General features: G+C 51.5%; 1 protein-coding gene across 2 annotated transcripts in view; it reads right to left on the bottom strand.

Annotated features, from left to right (window-relative positions):
• The window catches only part of ZFP90 (ZFP90 zinc finger protein), an 87178-nt gene that overhangs the window by 11752 nt on the left and 55056 nt on the right, over positions 1-20370 (bottom strand). The window contains exons 6-7 of one of the 2 annotated variants that reach the window (XR_006680396.1): positions 16368-16489; positions 14469-15054 (exon numbers count right to left, since the gene is read on the bottom strand). The exons of the other annotated variant lie outside the window; for it this stretch is intronic. The gene's annotated coding sequence lies outside the window, so the exon portion shown is untranslated. Of the gene's footprint in view, positions 1-14468; positions 15055-16367; positions 16490-20370 lie in introns of those variants that run through there. 2 annotated transcript variants of the gene reach the window in all.

Raw genomic sequence — 20370 nt, 5'->3', positions numbered from 1 at the left:
TCTACTCCTTCCTGCTGCACCCAGCCCACCTCCTCACAGTCCTGGGATGGGGGTTTACATGCATGCCCCCCCCCAATGGGAGTCAGGAGGAGTGGGGGCTCAGAGGAACTGGCCTCAGGCCACACAGTTTGGGGCAAGAGCAATGGACTTGGAATCCTGGTTCCCTCTGTCCCCAGATTCACCTCATCAGGCCAACCCCCACTGCTGGGTTTGTGGAGAGTGTGAACTTCTAAACAGATGTGGCGTGACCCTGGGCAAACCATTTCTCTGGAGGTAGCTCTGACTGGGCTATAAAATAATGGGGGGGTGGGGGTGGTGGGAGGATAGGGGACAAGCTGTGGTCCTCCCATTTTGGGGGAAGAATCTTCTCAGAAAAGTGTTGTCTCTTGTCTAATTCCAGGGGACAAGAGACGTCTCCCTAAAGCTAAAGTGAGGCCCAAAGGTCAGATACCCTGGACAAAAAGAACCCTGTACTTCTAGAACACAACACACACTTCCAGGGAGTCTTGGCTGTAAAGTAACTTTACTTGGGCCTACACAGGCACAGGTGGGATTGCAGAGATTGGGGGGGGGAGGTTTGCTGGATCCTACCTCCCCTGCACCAGGTACCCCCCTACCCCCAGCTTAACCTCTGAGAGGCCTTGGAGTCTGAGGGGTAAACAGCATTCCTCCTGCAGTGCTCAGCATAGGGGCGGCAGCCCACCAGTCTTCCCCTCCCCCTCCTGGCTGGGTGGCCCTGGCTCTAAGCCCTCTCTCAGATGTCAGGGACAGAGCCAGAGTTGTGAGTTCAAAGACAGGGTAAAGGTTGAAAGGGAGGCGAGTAAGTAGCTTTCTTTCCCAGGGTGAGGAGTTCTGGCGCCCCCCGCCCCACCCCAAGCAAGTGAGCAGCAGAGACACAACAGAGTGGGTGTCAGAAGGTGCTAGTGTGTGCTGGCATGAGCAAGCATCTACATTGGGGGGGGTGGGGGGAGTGGGCGGTGTGGGGAGGGGGAGCACAGAGGCAGAGGATGAAGGGCCAGAAGCAGAACCTCTACTAGGAGTGGTCCCTGTGAGCCTATCAGGCCTGGGATCTGAGCCCTCCCTATCTATCCCCCCCACACCCTAAAGGGAGGCCAGCACAGCCCTTTCAGCTGGTTGTTGCCTCCACCCCCCCCTTTCCAGCTCCCGGTGATTAACAGAGACCTGTCTGGAGGGTACAGGAATGTGAAGCTCTTGGGCCAGAAGTTAACTATTTCCAGTCTTCCTCGGGTTGGACGGGTGCGCAGCCTCTTCCCCTCCTCCACCCAAACTCCCCAGCAGTCCAGACCTCTGACTTAGGAGGGCGACTTGGGGTCCAAGCTGAGTTCTGACTCCATCACTCAGGAGCTGGGGGACCTTCCTTGGGCGAGTGAGAAGGCTGGTTCCCTCCATTGGTTAAAAGGGGCCAGATTCTACCCACCTCATGGGGATTTTCAGGAGGATTAATTGGGGCTTATTACATCAAGTACTTTATGTAGTTTCTGGAACTCAGTAAGCTCTCAATAAATTTATAATTTTTAAGATAAAACTACAAGAACAAAAACCACCCTCTTCGTTGCCAGCCCTGCTGCCTGGCTGGCAATGCTGGGAGACTACGTGAGCTAAAGATGGTGTTCTTTGGTTGGGGCAAAATCAGAACAGAGAGTCCCAAAGAGATGCTAGGGATGAGGGCTCAGGCCCTCAGCCCAGATAAGACCCGAAGGTTCAGAGTGCGCTGGTCTCCAAGCAGGTGCAAGTGGACTTCACCCCCATACCCAGACTTACCCTACTACCTAGTCCCCATGAAGCCATGAAGGCTGCCAAATGTTAGCTGGCTGGGCCCTGTTCATGTCTCCTTTTGCCTCTCCCCCATCCTGCAGGCCACGATCCAGCGAGAACACGCATATTTTAGTCCCTGGGACCCATGATGTAGATCCCATTGCTATCCTAATACTATTATAATGATATCCCAGCAACTCATGTCCTCCCCTCCTGGCCGAACCCTTCCTCAGCCTGCAACTTGGCTGTCACTGCCCCTCAGCCGGGGGGAACTCCGAGAACCCATCCATCAGCACCCCTTCCTATGTGACCTCCTGTTTTCCCTTCCCCACTTCCCACCCAAACATGGACTCCACGTAGTACTTAGTTCGTCTCCTTCCAACTGAAGGGAAGGCATTAGAGGACAGAGCTTTTTGCATGTTTTGTTCACCGCTGCATGCCCCAAACCTAGATCAATACTTGGTCCTTGGTAAGTGCTAATAAATACTTGTGGCGTCCAAGCATCGGAATTCCTAGTCTCTCTATCCCTATAATGACAGAGAAAACACGAAGACCAAGAGACATCGGCCAAATGAGGAGGCTGGTGCTGGCCAGGGGAAAAAAAAACCCCAAAGTCTCCACACAGACTAAAAGTTCTCTTTGCCCAAGAAATTCCAGTACCCTTTCCAGATTCCCTTTTGGAAGTTTGGGGGGAAATAGCCAGCATTGACTTGAGGCCAAAGAAGGGGTAGGGTTTCTCTCTCACAACAGAAGTACATAACAAAGACTTGCTGTCATTTAAAGTAGGGCCAAATGAGATGCAAGAATTCAGGAGGGGTAGGTCTGCTAAAGAGATTGTGGAGGGAGAGGGTTGATGGAATCCAGAACAGACTCAGCTGCTCTAAAGAGAGCAAAGCTGACTCCAAACCCTGACCACTGTCCAGTCCAGGACACCTGGGTAACCCCTTAGATTAATCCAGCAATGCCCACCCCTCCCCCAGGCTTATACCTCAAGACATGCCCGTAAATTTAGGTACGCCAAAAGACTGCCGGAGAATATTCCTAGCACCACTGTGCTTAACAGTCCCCCCCAAATGAGTGTTACTCAAATGCCCACCAACAACGGGGTTGTGATAGTCATGTAATGACAACATTGAGGATCAACTCCCATTGTTAATTGTGCCGCACGATACAAAAATCTCACAAGTCAGATGCAAGAGGACGCACTATATGATTCTTTTACCGAAAAGTCTAATGACAAGCAAACTCATTTCTGGTACTGGAATTCAGAATACTGGAGGTCTTGCACAGTTTGGTGAATGTTACAAACTTAACATGCGCAGGGACTCAACACCCAGATCCAGAAACCGTCCAACCAGCATTTGAGAACTTGTCTGGACCCACGATACACTCCACTAAGAGGGATTCTCTGAATGGAGACCGGTCAGCCTCTGGGCTGAAGCCTCAGCTGATGCGGGCAGGGAGACCCTTCTCTACACCGGTCTCCTCCTCTCCTCGCATGGCAGAGCTGTTTCCAGCCTTAGCAACCCTAGCTCATCCTGAGTAAGGCCTTCCTGACGCAGCAGGGAGGTGAGGACACCCTGCCCAGGGGGGTAACCTAGGAACAGAGTGTCATTTGAGGAGGTGGGAAGGGAGACGAGAGGTTTGAGACCTGCTCCCCAGGCACAGCTAATGGTGATGTGGGGCAGCGTCTTCAGCAACCAGCAGTGCTTTGCTGCTCAGCCAGGAAGGCAGCTGGCCAGGCTCAAAGCCCAGGCTCTCGAAGAGTCATTCCTCAGTGGCAGATTTACGGGGCACTGTGGGATCCCTTTGGCTGCAGAGGCAGACAATCGGGATTTAAATCCTGGCCTTACTGCCGACTGTCCCAAGGACTTTACCCCAAATCCTTTAACCCCGGTTTATAGCTGAGGGGGGGTTAACATCACCTGCTCTTGCAAGGTGGTCCTAAGCAGAGCAATCAACTAGAACTATTAGACTGTAAGCACCCCAAGGGCAGGGGCTTGGCTTTGTTCAAGGCTTTCAGCTGGGTCGTTCTAGAAACAATAAATTAAAGCTTCCTGGGAAAGTGAAATGTAAATAGAAGGCATAGCCCAGTGTAGGAACTCCAAAAAACAAATAAATAAATAAATAACATCTCACACCAAAACCCAAGAGAGGCAACAAAAAATCATTCTGAAGTTAGCCCAGGTTCAGGATCCCACTAATCTTACCCCAACACTGACGAAAGTCCAGTTGGGTTCTCTGGGGGCCCACAATAAGTGGCTGGTCTACTGCCCTTTAGCCTGTTCAGTTAGCGGTCATTAACGAGAGGTAGACCTCTTAGACCACTGCACTCACACCATCCACATGCCCACCTTGCATTTCTCCTTGGTCTCTGCTGCCACAGGACATGCGAGGCAAGGCAGGACCACAGATCATGGGGTGCTGGCAGGGGAAAGTTCCTGCCCAACTCCTCTCACAAGTAGGCCCCCTCTTTAGGAACATTTCTAGAAAACCTTATCATGAAAAGTTATGTCTGAGGGCTCTTGGGGCTGGTGGTTCTTGTTGGTGGCTGCAGGCTTATGGACCCCAGTGCTCCACTCTTTCATTGTATTCACCCTATGTTCTGTTTTTGTTTTGTTTTTTTAAAGGGCCCCAGAACCTGGGGGTCAGAATCTTCTATGCAAGTCAACCACTCAGGTTGGACAGGACAATGGGTCATCATTAGCAGGGCTATCACAGGTCATGCAACTATTCTAGTGGGTATCTTTTAAGTACCAGGTCCTGGGCATCTATCGACCATCCTCAGAGAAGCCATGCCACCATCCTGCCACCTCGAAGACTTTCCTTCTGCTTCAGTTATAAAGACTAGAGAGGCCACATCAGAGTGTGACCCCAGGCAGGGCAGGGCAGGGCTACAAGGGGTTCTGAAGTCCCAGTTCTTATGGGATTAAGAGCTCCCTTGTATGATATTTACTTTACCAGCTTCAAGGGAATGTTAGGAGGGCTAAAGCAAGCTCAGAGTTGTAGACGGGCTTTGAAGAGGAAGATGCACATACAAACAAGGTATTAATTATATCAGATAATTTCTTTGAGCTCAACTTCATAGGCACCCGTGATATTCGTAACCCAGAGGCAAACAAGGGAAATTGTTCCTTGGCAAGATGGAAACTCTTGTCTGCGAGGCCAAATTTGAGCGTTCGTACATGCCCTGAGGACATGTCTTTCAACAATCTAGGCTGAGGCTGCTGTTGTAGATGGGGAGCCAGGGTTTGAGAGGATGGAGGTAGAGAGGAGTCTAAAGCTAAGGACCAGTGGAGGCAATGGTGCTGTCCTCAAGTTCGTGTGGACTCACAGTGACCCTATGCAGAACAAAAGGCTCCTGGCTGGCCCTGTGCCATCCCCACAATGTCGGTTCTATTTGAGCCCATAGTGGTAGCCACTGTGTGAGAGAAATAGGACTATTTAGTATTGTTGGAGAGGTCCAATAAATGTAGAGCTAACGGGGCGGGCCCAGCAACTCACCTTTTCTTTTATTTAATTTTTAAATTTATTTCCCCCCCCCACCCCCACCTTTTCTTAGAAGAGAGAAAGAAAAAGGTGGCAGCCTGTTCCCCAGGAAGTGATTTTTTTTCAGGCAACTCCAGGCTCATTAACACACTCTTTGTCTCTTAAGCCAGGTGTGCTCCCCTCATGGAAGACGCCGTTCTCACCACCATGAACCAGACACCCGAGAACACTGAAATGCCTCAAAAAGTGAAACACCCCTGACGTCACCAGGAAGCACCGGCCAACCCAACCGTGAAATGGGAAACCTGAGCACCGCTTCCCCACAACCACCTCAAGCCTCGAGAAGTGACAGCTAATCTGATATTTCTTGCTTCAGTAAGAAAGATAAGGCCCCGGACAACACTCAAAGCCACAGCCTGCTTTTGGAGACTGGCGTCAGAGAACTTGACAATGGTGGTTAGAGGGGGTGTGGGGTGGGGTATAGATTTGGCAGAGGGCTGGTGAGCAAGCAGTAAAGCTTCCACGGGAAGCCGGAACGGGATTTGGGGCCCTGCCCGAGTTAACATTTTTACAGGTTGGCTGAGTTGCAGTTTGTTAGCCAGCCAGTCATAAACCCATACGCAAAAATTTGAAGTTTATGAGCCATGGGCTCTTCATGCCTCTCCTCAGCTCTCTCCAGCTGAGGGTTTAAGAAGCCTGGCCCAGTCTGGGTGTTAATTGTTTTGTCAACCTGTAGAGTTATAAAGGGAAAGGGAGGGAAAGGGCTTCCACAGACTCAAGGCTTCCCTCCAATCCTCTTGGAGGGAAAAAAGAAGCACCCTTATCATAGAGTGCCCCATATTCAAGCATGATGAATGGCCCTGGTGGGGTAGTGGAGGTGGTGCTGGTGTAGGAATACTGGGGGTGGCAGTTCTTGTTTTGAAAGCTAGATTCAACTACTGATGGATTCTCTTCCCAGAAAAAGGTCCCAGCAAGTTCTCAAAGGTGGGTTTGATCCCATCTTCCCTTCTGGAAGAAAAGCCAGGCCCCTCCCCCCTCCCCACTAGTGGGCAGCTGCCTAGTCTCTTACTACAATGATTCTCTGCACCCAGTGCCACCCCCCCCACCCCCACCCCTGCCCCCCACCCCACTCTCCAGTGTTTGAAGGGGGGGGGCGCGGGGGCGGGGGGGTGTTGTTGGGGGGTTGGCTAAAAACTGGGAGATCAAAAAAGTGCTTTGATCGCCCACCCAACGCCCTACAGAGGCCAGAGTCACTCTCAAGGCTAAGTGGTCTAACACCCCAACCCCAAGACCGTGGGGATGGTGGTGTCCCTCCCCTCGTGCATGATGGCCCCAGCACAGGTGTTCCGGACCCCGTTCCCTGGCAGGCTGCAGGGGTGCAAGCCCTTCGGGAGGAGCAGGGTTAAGAGTGCATTCCAGCTGCTGGGGAGGAAGGGGGCGGAGGCGGGGAGCGCAGAGAAGAGAAACAGACCCCGTCTGTCTGTCGGACTCACAAAGCGCAGTTCACAAAGGGGGCCTGAGAGGGGCGAAGGGGGGCTGCCGGGCACAGCTCATCCCACACCTGCGCGGGGGTGAGAGGAGGAATGTGGACGGCGCATTCCTCGGCCGGGGCCAGCCGGGGGAGCTTCCCACTTCAGGACTGGGTGAGGAGAACAGTTGCCCCGCACCCCAAAGGAGGGGGCTCCAGGTTAGCAGCGACTGTGGGGGCCAAGCAGGGACTAGATGGCACCAGGAGCTAACCTCTCCAGCCTTCTGTCAGCGGGCGACCCCCAAGGCTCTAAGCGCCTCCCCGGGCTTCTCTGTGGTCCCAGAAGCCTCCCGGTCCCGCCGGGACGCCCTTCTCCTCGGCCACACCGGAGCGGCCCCCCAGCCCCGCCGCACCCCTCCGGCGGGCTCCCTGAGGGTCTCACCTTTCCCCGGCGCCTGGCCGGGCTCCAGCTCCGCGCCTCTGGCCTCCAAGGTCAGTCCTGCCTCCCCGAAGCCTGCCCGGCACGGCCCCGCGGCCGCCCGCCACGGCCAGCAAACCTGCACCCGGGGGAGAGAGGGAGAGGAACGCTGCACACAGGCGGTCCCAGTCCCGCACAGCCCGACCCGCCCGGGGAGCCCGGACCGAGCCTCGCGAAACCACCTCCGCCCGCAGGCGCCCAGCCCCACTCTCTCCCCGACGCGGAGGCTGCCGGCTGACCCCACCCGCCCTCCAGGGAGCCGCCCCGGCCGGGGTAAGGCAAGGCAGCGGAGTACCTGGACGAGACCCACAAGGAAGAGGAGGGACGTCAGAGGCCCCCGAGGAACCCCCATGGCTGGAGAGAGACCGAAGAGGCGGCCTCGGGCGCGAGCTAGTGCGCGGTTAGCTCTCGGCTGCCCGGCGAGCCCCGCCGCTCGTCGAGGCGAGGGGGCGGCGGCCAGGTGAGCGCAGGCAGGTGCTGATTGGCCCGGCGCCGCGAGGCCCCGCCCCCTCGCAGGTGGAGCCGTGGCCGGCGCGGTCGAGGCGCTCCCGGAGCCCCTCTGGCTCGGCCTGGCGTCTTCTAGCGTTCCCCCGACTTCCTGGAGCTGGGCTCAGCGCACGTCTAGGTTCTGAGTTCGAGAAAAACCAAAGCCACTCCGTGACTTCGGCAGCGCGTAAAGAACCAGGTGTGCGTGCCTTGGAGCGATGACCGGAGCCGCACGCAAAGCTAACTAGGGGGAGGGCGGGGGAAGGCCAGTTTTAAGCTCCCCGGAGGCGATCTGAGACACAACGCTTGGATGATGGGGGCCAGCCAGCCCGCCCCAGCCCCGGTCCAGGGCGCAGACTGGAGGCTGCTCTCTGCTTCTTCTTCCACCTCCCACGCAGGCCCTTCCCTAGTGCCCCAGGGTTTAAACTTGGCAGCGAGTCCCTGAGGCACAGCGGTAGCGTTTACCACAAAGCTCTCCAACCTGTGGGAGCCTCGCCTGGGCGCTCCCATTTCACAGCCGCGCAAACGGAGGCTGTGAGAGACAGAATTCATCCTAGTTTCCTGAGTCTGGAAGCAGTGGTGACATCAAAGAATGTGCGGTAGGGGGAGTGCTGATGGTGTCTGGGTACCATCCAGTCGGTTTCTACACGCACAACCGAGAGGCACTGCTGTGTCCTGCGCCATTCTCACAAATGGCCACTCCATCTCGTCCAGGGCTTTCCCCTTTTTCTCTGCACCCCACTTAACCAAGCATGATGGACGTCATTCTCCAAGAACTGGTCTCTAATGATGTGACAAGGGAGTTCATGAAGTCTCACCCTCAGCCCCAGGCCTCCAGCATCCCTCACCCTACAATAGAAATCACACCCCATAGTCGAAGTTAAGTAAAACGTAAATAAAGACTTTTTTTTTTAATGCAGCTGATTTAATAGATGTCAAACACTGCTAGCTGTGAAAACAGATCCTAGGATTCTCTTCCAAAACATCCCCCCTACCCTCTTTCTGCAAGATAAGAGGTGGAGCTGGGATCAGAGACCTCTTTCAGCGATTCTAGATCAGAAGCACTTTCCTTTTAGGGGCCTAAGAGTGGGTCCTGGCTTAAAAACTGCCCTGAGCTACAACCACCCTACGCTGTGAGCCCTTTCCCACGGAGCTGGCCCTCCACCAGCCCTTTTCCCTAGGCTCCCTACCTCCACTCCCAGCTGCTTGGAGAATTCATGTTGCGCAGCTCAGATTCAAGGATTTGAAGATTGGAGTTACTAATAATAGATTCTTTGGTCTAACCTGGGAATCGCCCCTCTTTCCCATTACAGACTTATGACTAAACAGCGACCGCTGCCTAGTGGCATGTGGACCCACAGGGCCAGTCCTCTCTCTAGCTAAGGACTGGCTCTGGGGCCTCACCAGGTACCTGGGTTCAAACCTAGGTCCCACCACTTACTAGTGCTGTGTGACCTCAAGCAAGTGAAATGACCCCTCTGGGCCCGTTTTGCAGGCTGTCAAATGGGGCTATGATCGATCACACCCTCAGCAGTTCTCAACCTGTGGGTCTTCACCCCTTTGGGGGGTTGTCGAATGATCCTTTCACAGGATCCCCCTATTCATCACAGTAGCAAAATGACAGTGATGAAGTAGAAATGAAAATAATTTTATGGTTGGGGCGGTCACCACAACATAAGGAACTGTATTCAACGGTCGCGGCATTAGGAAGGCTTCCAACCACTTTAGAGCCTAACGTATTGTTAGTGGGCTCCCAACTTAGGCAGTCCACTCGCTTGCTCAGAATGGAACTACAAGCAGCTTTGAAAGCTGTGGCCTTTCAGAAACAAATTGCCAGGTCTGTTCTTCTGAGAAGCCTTGGGTGGGTTCTAACCACCAACCATTTCAACTAAGTACTGGATCCGTTGGGCTGCTCACTGCAAGGTCTGCAGTTCGAAACCACCATCTGCTCAGGCGGGGAAAGATGAGATTTTCTTTTCCCATTAGGTGATAGTCTTAAAAACTCACAGAGGCAGATCTATCCTCTCCTACTGGGGTAGCTAATGGCAGCTAGTGGATCCTAGAGCGCCCAGCTGTTGTGCTGCCAAGTACACCCCCTATCAAGTACTAGGGTCAAACTAGTTAATACATATAACTGTGGATTAAATACCTTAACACAGCACGTTCTAAACGTTAAACTCCATACCAGCGCACAGCTAGTGCCCCAATGCTGGCTGGCCTTACCGCTCTGGGATCCAGCTCATTTGACCTTCTCCTTCGCCTTTTGAGCCCTTTCTCTCCTTCCTAGCACTCCCCACACTCCCCAACTATAATGACTAGGAAATGCTGTAATCCTTCAATTTCACGGCTGAGGATGCGGCGAGCAATTGGCATCTGGCATCACGGGAGCGCTCCGTTATCCGGCCGGTGGTACCCACAGCTGGGGAAGAAGGGCGCGGACGACGCGCAGGAAAAGCCCGGCGGCAGCTCGCTGGTTTCCGCGTCTCCGCGCTCCTTGCCAGCCTGGCGCTCCAATCAGGAGCACCATCGGTGCCCGAGGGGCAAAGAATGGCTGCGCGGGGGCGAGGCGTGGCGCGGGCCGCAGACGCCATAGGGTGTCAGGGCCTCTCCCCGCCTGGCAGGTTCCCCTGCGCCCGCCCAGAGCCAGATGCAGCATTAGGCGGACGGTTAAACACAAATGAGCCTCTGGATACTGGCTCTAATTAAGTAAACACTCGGCTGGAGGGTCGTGGAGCGCGCTCATTTCCGCCTCCTTCCTGGGCACTCAGCATTCCGGGCGGGGGCGGGGAGATGAGCAACGACTGGAGAGTCAGCTCTTTTACTTGCCCCTGGGACCGCAGGGATGTTTTCTGTGCGGCTCCCCTGCAGGTGGTTCATTCGTTCCTTCATTCATTCAGCAAATGATGACCGATAATAGCCTGCCAGGTGCCAAGCACTGTCCCGAGCAGAGGGGCTATTCCAGTGAACAAAACAGATAAATATCCCTACACCCTTGGTCATCTCATTCCGGAAATCGCTCACCAGGGCAAGGAGGTGGTCAAATGAGCTATTGTGGGAAACTGAGGACCTAACCAATATTTGGGCACAAGCTGTGTACCCCCGACTGAGCTTAGCATTTGGAACGTGTGTTGTAGAGAAAAACGATTTCATATTCCTAGCTAGCTAGCTATATGTTTATCAAGCTAAAGAAGATATATTTGGTCCCCCAATCCTGAGGTTCTGGTTCAGCATCTCTGCATTCAACCAACCACAGACAGAAAGTACTGGGGGAGGGGGAAATGAAGTAGTCAACGCAACCCCTCCAGGGCTGAGGGAGGGGACAGCGCTATGTACACAGCGTTCACTTCGTGTAGGGTCTCATGGTAATCTAGAGGTGGTTTGACCTAGTGGGGGATTGCATGGGCTACATGCAAGTACTCTACCACTTCATGCTGCGAACTTGAGCACTCACTGACTTTGTAGCCCTGCCCTGCGGGGAGTCTGAGGACTGCTGGAGTGTGTGTGAAGGTGACATGCACAAACGGGCAATGAGGTGGGGGTGGGGGTCCCAGGCACAATGTGTGATTGGAAACTGTAAATAGGATGTCAGCAAGGTGATCCCATGAGGATTTAGCAGGAAACCGAATCCAGTGGGGTCCAGTCTCTAATGAAGGGGCTGGAGGCAGGGGCAAGGAACGGGCAGGCAGGGATGGTCCTGAGGTACCAGAGACCAGCAGCTGCAGGGAAAGGTTACCCCTTCCAGGCCTGATGGGCATAGGGTAGAAAGGATGCTACTGGAAGCCATTGGGAGCAGGAGGGCAGGTCCAGCCCTCTCCAGGACAGCTGTGGTCAGCAGGAGGAACACAGCCACTGCTCTGAGTGGCTTGAAGGCAGCACAGAGGTGAGGTCCCCCCATCTCTCTTCCCACCCCTTCCATCCCCTGGCAGCACCTCCCTCCCATTGTCTGTTGTTTCAGACTGCAGGCAAGGAAGCCCAGGTGATGGGTTGACAAGTGGGTATGGAAGGTACTTTTTGAGCAAGGAGCCATCCATGGCTAAGCACACCTGGGAGAAAATTGTTCCAGGAAGAGAAAACTGCCAGTGCAAAGGCCTTGGGGCAATAGCTTACTTGGGACCAGAAGAAGTGTGAATGGAGTCGGAAATGAGTCAGAGAGTTGGGGAGCTAGTGTCTTGGAGCTGCCTAGGCCATTGTGAAAACGTTGGCTTTTACTCTGAGTGGGAGGGAAGGTGTTGAGCAGAGGATGGGGTTGAGAACAGAATTGGGGATGAGGACAGAACTAGGAGGTCAGTGGGTTCTATGGAAGTCACCCAGACAAAAGGTCTGGAGGGTGCTGTGAAGTGATTGGACTCTGGGTCTATTTGAAGATAGCCAAAGATCCGCTTCGGGGCTCAGATGTGGGATGTGAAGAGAGAGAGTTAATGATGGCTTCACCTGCCCCACTGTGGGGGCTTCCTTGCCTCGGCCTTCTGGTTGGGTTTCTGGGCGGCATCTGCAGAACATGAAGGTCAGAGACCCATGGGGGGAGCTTTTGCTGTTGTTTCCCTGTGCTCTTGCAGCTGTGCTCCTATCTTGAGGGTTGGTCCTCTAGCAAGATGGCAGTGCCACTGTCTGAGATGGGGAAGATGGAGTGGGCATTGTCAGGGCCCTGCTCACATCCCCTCATGGCCCTTTGAAGATTTCTGAGCAGCCCTCTCCTGGCTTCCTATATGATGATGCTTCTAACAGCTTTCTGCAGCATCTTCAGAGGTCTGCCCTCTGGTGTCTGGATCTCTTCACCTTGGAAAGGAGGACCCCAAGACTTTGGTTCCCCAGTCCTTAGAACTGGCATCAGTACTGACACGGGAGTGGGAGCGCTCAGCCACCTTCTCTGCAGGGAGGCAACTGTCAGGTATAATTCACACTCCCGAGTTCCCCGCCAGGATCAGACAGCATCTCCTTCTGTGCAACATCCATCACTCGAAATGCCACTACTATTTGGCTTCTTGTCCTTTATCCCACTTCTCCCACTCCTGTACCAGTTCCTCTTCCATGTTTCCTTGTCTCGGGAGCTACTTCTTAGAAATTCAACCGCAAGTAGAGAAAGTTTGGCTTGTGGGGAAGAGCAGGAATTCCAGTGGCGATTATGTTTAGAGGTGCCCAATAGTGATCCAAGGAGCCCTGGCTGCTAACTTCAAGGTCCAAACGGCACCAGCTCATGCTCCTGTAAAGTCACTGCCTTGGAAACCCTAAGGAGCAGCTCAACTCTGTACTATCGGGTCACTATGAGATGGGATGGGCTCATTGGCAGGGGGTTTCAGTAGTGGCCCACTGAGGAAGCTGGGGTTGGAAATGCCAGCTGAGGGGAGACTGTTGGCATGTGGCTATACATTTGTCACAGTGGGAACGCGTACATGCTGGAGGTGAGAGACTTGTCCAGCTAGTAGAACCCGGCGTACCTGGGACCTTTCCATCTCTACCAGATCCTGGCCTTCTTTGGCAGGTCATACTGTCTCTGACACCCCCCCCCCCCAAGTAAGACTGGGCCTGTTATCACCCTTTTTCCGCTCCTTCACCAAGAATTGTGCCTTCTCTGTGCTTGTCTGCACGCCACACTCACATTTATGCTACTTGCTGCTGTCTCAAATCTCTGGCACCCGTACTTTCCTCTAGCTGTCTTTTCTGCTTCACCCTCTACTAGCCCTTGCCTTCCTCCTTGGGAGCTCCTTGGGGGTCAGGGATCAGCACTATCAGACTATTAACGATTTCAGACTTCCCTCCAGCACCCACTCTGGGAAAAGTCCCAGCACTGAAATTGGGGTCCAGTAGACCTGAGTTTGAATCTTCTCTCTCATAAAGAACTGCTAAAGGAACCTGGAACAATCCCTTTGACCCCTCTAAGACTAATGGAGCTAATACTTCCTACTTGATGAATGATGGCGAGAATTATCCCAGACTGAACTCCAAAGCCTTCCCCCACAAACAAGCTCCTCCCACGGTCTTTTGAGTCTTCCGAGTGCGAGAGGTGACCCATTCTTTCGTCCTCTGATCTCATCCTCTGCCTCTGCCACTTACTCACTCTGCCTCTCCCAGACTGGCCTCCCTGCAGTTCCTCCACCACACCAGGGATGGTCCTGCACTGGCTTGTGACTTCCCCCAGGTCTGCCCGCCTCTCTCTCTTGCTTCCTTCAGGCCTCTGCTCAAACGTGCTGCTCAGAAAGGCCTTCTCTGATCACCCTGCACAGAGCACTGCATGACCACCCTCCAGCCCCCCTGTTGTTGCTACAAGCCTTCCAGATCACTTTGTCTCTGTGACCCCATAGGACAGAGTCGGAGGACCCCATAGGGCTTCCAGGCTGTCATCTGTACAGGAGCAAACTGCTTGGTCGGCGGGGACATCCCTTGTTTGTTTTTTTCCTTAGCATTTATCTCAACCTCATTTATTAATATGTATGTGTATAGTTATTTATATTTAAAAGCAGCATCATAAGATGATAACTAGAGCAACGACTCTGGAATCACACCAAAGCTTGAATCCAATTCTTTCTGACCTTGGACGAGTGACTTTCAGTCGTCCACCACCCTCCCCCCTCTCCCGTCTCAGTGTCCTCGTCTCTAAAATGGGACAAGCATACTCATTCCTTCCTCTTAGGCTTCCAGCACTTTAGAGCGATGTGAACTCAAGCATTCATCACTTTGCATTTAGGGTCTCCTTTGCCCATTGGGTGTGGGTTTTAGTGGGTTTTAGTTGCTTTGCTCACTCGTGGGGATTCGTGCAGAGACAAGTCAGGCAGATAAGAGATACTCAAATATTTATTGAATGAATGAAATCAATAAAGATAATAACTGTTGAGGATCTGGCAAGGTTGCTAGATGCACTGGAGAAGCAAAATCAATGTTAGTTCCATGACCCACCTGGTGCAGTTGTTAGGAGATCGAATGAGTTAACGTGGGGGAAGGGTTTTGCAAGGTGACATCCAAATAAGCGGAGCGAGTGGGGCTTCAGAAAGTTCGTGGGAAAACGGAATGAAAAGCCAATGGGATTTGTCCACAAACATCTTGAAGCCTCTCTGGTGTAAAGTGAACCTATTCAAGAGCAAAGGGTTTGGGTTTAGCAAGAAGTTAATGTAAGATGTTTCACTACCGCCTCTGAGGGCTCACTGGGACACGCGCTGTGTTCAGTACTGTCATGCATGATCTTACTTGCAACTCGATGAGACCTTTCTTAGTCCCATTTCATAGATGAGGAGACTGAGGTGACAGCCCCAGCCCAAGGCCACACGGCCTCGGCAGAGGAAGAGCCAGGGTGCTAGCCCAGCTTTGTCTCGCTCCCAAGCACGTTTCCTGAATCTGCTGGAAATCTGCTGTCCGTAAATATTTGCTGGAAGAATAAATTCAGGAAGCAGGTTAGGGGGACAGTGGGAAGAACGCCATAATATCAGCTCTTTCCTCTTAAGAACCTCTTAAGAATAAATACACTTGCCTCTAGTCCAAGGTTAAATACTGAGTCCTCCGGGAACCTGGAACCATTCAGAAAGGGCTCCTCTGCCCATTTTTGGTAGCAAAGTCTCCAGAGCGCCCCTCCCAGGGAACATGTTTCAGGGAGGTGTCCTGGAGACAAGGGGTGGTTCCCAATTCCTGTGGGCCCTGGGCTTTTCTAGGAAGTAACCTAAAACCTGGGTGAGGCACTGTTTCCTGGCCCCCCCTTTTTTTTTGACTCACCGTCTGGCTCCCCTCCTAGTGCTCTATAGGAAGGATCCCACAGTCTTCCTCTCCGTGAGTCTCTTCCTGGGCTTCTGGGATGCTCTTTTCATCTGTGATTCTACGGGTCAGACCTCCCGAGTCATCTCTTCTGAATGCTTCAAGGTGCTGAGGCAGCTGATCCTCAACCCGAATGCCTGACTCTTCCCTGAATCTCGGGGCGGGGCTGGCTTCAGCCCCAGGATTATTTTTTTTTGCGACGGTATGGAGCTGTCAGTTTCCAGAGATCAGAAGCCAAGCATTTGCGCGTGTGTGTCCGTTAAGGGGGAGGCATCGATTAATCAATAAGCACTCATGAAGCCCTGAGTCCTAGTAGTTGGCCAATGTTCAGAAACTCTAAGAACTTTGGGGCCAAAAAGAACGAAGGGGGAAAAAGGTAATAGTAACCAAGAATGATCTGCCTTCCCCTCCAGTCTTCATCTGCCCCTTGTGAAGCCGGGGTGACAGTTCCCCAGGCTGTCATGAAAGACAACTTCCTGCTGGGTTCAGCCAATAGGGTGCCCTGATGGGCGTCTGGAGGGCAGGAGAAAAGGGGAAAGCCAGGGTATTCTGCCTCCTGCCTCAGCAGGCAGTGTCTTAGCAGTGGCTGTGTCTTGTCTACAGCTACAGCCCTTGCTGTGGGGGCAGGTTCTGCCAGGTGATCCCAGACTCTGGGCTTCAGTGACACCATCTTTTCCTTCTTCTCCTGCCCAGGGTTAGATGGCTTCCTGCTGCCTGAATGCTAGGTTATGTCACTGTTGTGTTTGACTTCTCAGCTTCTCCATCCCCTTGTATTAAATTCTCCCAATGTAAATACTCACAGTGGTTTCTCCCTCGCTGATTAGACCCTGACTGCTATACCTTGCATACACACACAAGCATTGACTATGCATCAGGCATTGTCCTAAGTGCCGATTAGGCAATGTCCTAAGTTAATGATATAAATTAACTTACTTAACCCTCTCATCTGAAGAATGATTTCATTTTACAGATGTGAAACTAAGGCAGAGAGAGCTTGCTCCAGCCCAGTGAGATCCAAAATCTGGATGCATACCGGAAATCAACCAGAAAGCTTCCTAAAAAAAAATAAATGGAGGTGACGCTGTGTTAGTCTGAGTAAACTAGGGAAACAAAAAGAAAGCATCCCAACCCAGTCCTGTCCAAGCCTTATAAGTCTAACATTAGCCCATGTGTCCGATACTGATCTACAAAGTCCTCCTCCATCTCACAAAACACACACAATGATGCCGACTGCAGGAGGAAAGCCGAATCAGTGAGTGTGTAAGCATCTCAGGGCTGGCAGTGGCCTCCACACCGGTGCTCCAGCACCCAGGGCTGCATCAGGGTAGGTCCATGTGGCTTCTCCTCAGGGACGGTCTTGCAGGAAGTGAGCCTTGTCAGCTGAAGCAGGGAACTGGCTAAGGCAGCTGCACCCTGGTCCGACCATCAGAAAGCAAGAGACCCGAGAACTAGAAAGGTGAGGCTCACCAACCCATTTATCTCTACCCTCTTTAATTAATCCCATTTGTTTATTGGCCAAGTTGGCACAATAAACCTTAACTATCTCAGACGCCATCCTAGACCTACTGAGTCAGACTCTCCAGTTCACAGGGCCCTGGAATTGGATGCTTAATATACTCCCCAGGTGACTGGCCAATTCAACATTTTTCAGGTGTATAATTTAGTGATATTAATTACATTTATCATATTGTACAGCCATCACTCCTAAGTGTTGCCAAATGTCCCATCATCCCCAGGTGGCTCTGATGCAGCCAAGTCAGCCAGCTCTGTTCCGTGAACTGGTATTGGGTAGATCCCGACCTCATTTGGGTAATGAGGACCTTGAGATGAGGACCTTGAGATGAGGTAATGAGGACCATGAGGAATGTGACCAGGCCACAGTCCCACAGCAAGTTTGGTGGCAGAACTTGGACAAAACTCCAGCCCAAGATCTCAACAACAAAAAGCAATGAGCTCAATTGAAAATAGGCAAAGGGCTTGAATCGATATTTCTCTAAACCAAACCCCAACCCACTGCCATTGAGTCAGTTCTGATGCTTGGCGACCCTATAGGGCAGCATAGAAGTGCCCCCTGGGTTTCTGAGACTGTAACTGTTTATGGGAGTAGAAAACCTCATCTTTCTCCCGTGGAGCGGCTGGTGGTTTCAAACTGCTGACCTTGAGGTTAGCAGCCCAATATGTATCCACTCCCTCCCCAGGGCTCCTCTATTGCTCCAAAAGAGACACGCAAATAGCCAATACTGATCTGAACTCACTGCTATCAAGTTGGTGCCGACACACAGCAACCTTATAAGACAGGGTAGAAGTGCTCTTGTGAGTTTCTGAGACTGTAACCGTTCATGGGAGTAGAAACCCCCTTCTCTCCAGGGCCCCCTATCTGACCTAGCCATTCCATTCCTAGATGTATGTCAAGACTGAGAAGCAGGGGCTCAAACATAGATTTGCACCCTAGTGTTCATTGCAGCATCATTCGTAATGGCATCATTTCCACAATGGGGTGGAAATAACCCAAGTGCTCACTAACAGATGGATAAACAAAATTTGACACACACACACACAGTGCAATATGATTCAATCACAAAGGGAAATAAAGTTCTGATATATGCTATGACATGAATAAGCCTGGAAAGTGTTATGCTAATTAAACATGAACTAAGTCAGACACACAAGGACACATTCTATGATCCCACTTCTGTGAAATCCCTATAATATGCAAATGCATAGAAACAAGATTAGATGTTACCAGGGACTGGGAGGGGGTGGGAATGGGGAGTGATTTTCTGAGGGGTCCAGCGTTTCTGGCTGGAGAGTTGAAAAAGGAAGGAAACATAGCATGTAAATGTAATTAATGTCGGGGGGAGTGGGAAGGGAGGGGGAAAATGAGGAGCTGATATTAAGAGCTCAAGTAGAAAGCAAATGTTTTGAGAATGATGATGGCAACAAATGTACAAATGTGCTTGACACATGGATGTATGGATTGTGATAAGAGTTGTACAAGCTCCCAATAAAATTATTTTTTTTAAATGTAATTAATGTCACTGAATTCTACACTTCAGAATCGTTACAATGGAAATATTGTTGTTCCATATCTATCACGATAAAATAGGATCTGTAGTTAAGAATACACCCAAGAAAGACTTTTTACTACCTCCACCTCCTGCTCATTCAAGGTCTTATGGCTCATTCTGATGTTTGGATTTGCTTCTCCTGGGAGCCACCTGGATCCACTTCTTAATAGAACTGTTTTGGAAAATCCAGTAGCTACACGACACGTCTGCAGGGTGGCTGAGTGGTGGATGGGTCGATGTTTAGCAAGAGGAAAAGGGAGACAGCTTTATCCACTTAGTAACTTATTTCTGGATTGTTCTAGAGAACTTCAGGGACTGTGTTTATAAAAAACAAACATCTCCAGGCAATCTCCCTCCATTTTGACTCAATAAAGTTGTGGTAGAGCCTAGAATCAATGAGCTCTGGTGACATAGTGGGTTATGCCTTGAGTCTTCATTCAAGGTCAGTAGTTCGAATCCACTAGCCCCTCTGAAGGATAAAGGAGGGGACTTTCTGCTCCTGTACGGATTCATAGCCTTGGAAACGCTAGGGAGCAGTTCTACTCTGCAGTACAGGGTCGCTATGAGTCAGAAGAGACTCAATGGTAGTAGGTTTGGGTTTGATTTTTGGGTAAGGCCCCGGACCTCCAACCAAACCAAACTCACTGCCATCGAGTAGATTTTGATTCACTGTGACCCTGTAGGGCAGAGCACACTGTCCCTTCAGGTTTCCAAAATATTAAATCTTTCTGAGAGCACACAGTCTCATCTTTTCCCCAGAGCAGCTGGTAGATTCAAACCGTTGACCTTGACGTTTGCATCTCAATGCATAACCCACTACACCACCAGGGTTCCTTGCCCAGAACCTAGAGAGGAACCTAACAAACCATAAGCAAAATTTAAAAGGTCTTGTGGAAAGTGATATGGTGCTACCTCAAACAATTGGGAATAGAAATTCATACAAACCAGCAATACCGCTACTGGGTATATACCCTAAAGAAATAAGAGCCATAGCCCAAACAGACAGATGCACTCTTCTTGTGTGCATCCCGGCCCTGTTCACAATCGCAAGAAGTTGGAAATACCCCCAAAGAAATGCCTTTCAGTAGAAGAAAGGATAAGGAAACTTTGGCACATACAAGCAATGGAATACTATACAACACTAAAAAAACCAGCGGTGAAACCACGAAGCACCTCATGATACAGATGGGCCTGGAGAACAGCCTGCTGAGGGACGCTAGTCAATCATGTAGGGCTAAATACAATGAGATCACTACTATAGGGTAAAAACCAAGACAACGACTTGCATACCAAAGGAAACAGCCGTTGGAGGTTGCCAAGGGGTGAGGGCAAGGGAGGGAAGAGGACGCAACGGACTAGCCGGTGGACAGGTGATGACACTGGTGAAAGGGAGGATGGAGACCTACAAGAGCAAAAGGAGATCAAGGGTTGAGGAAGGTTCTGAACCGCGAAATGCCCATGGTCAGAAACAAGCCTAATTCAAAATAAGAAAAAAATCATTTAAAATCAGGCTAGACTCGGAAGGGATTTCAGTACAATGACAACCTCAAAAGGAAAATATTTTTGTCTTTTTTTTTTTTTACAACTATTGCTCAAAAATTTCCAGCTGCAACAATAGTGCCTAGCACATAGTAGGTGCTTAAAGAGTAGTTATTGAATTAATAATAAATGCCTCCTCTTAAATTAAAAAATATTTTCTGGAGAGATACCCACCAAACCATTGCCATTAAGCCAATGCCCACTCATACCCACCCTCTGAGGCCGAGCAGAACCACTCCATGGTGATTCTGAAGTTCTTAATCAGGCTGCCGCATCTTTCCCTCGCGAAGCAACTGGTGGGTTTGAACCACCACCAGGCTTTGGGTGAG

Source organism: Echinops telfairi, unplaced genomic scaffold (assembly GCF_000313985.2).
Source record: "Echinops telfairi isolate 266 unplaced genomic scaffold, ASM31398v2 ScPeMD7_2291;HRSCAF=2852, whole genome shotgun sequence".
Lineage (NCBI taxonomy): Eukaryota > Metazoa > Chordata > Mammalia > Afrosoricida > Tenrecidae > Echinops > Echinops telfairi.
This window is presented reverse-complemented; position numbering and strand designations above follow the sequence as displayed.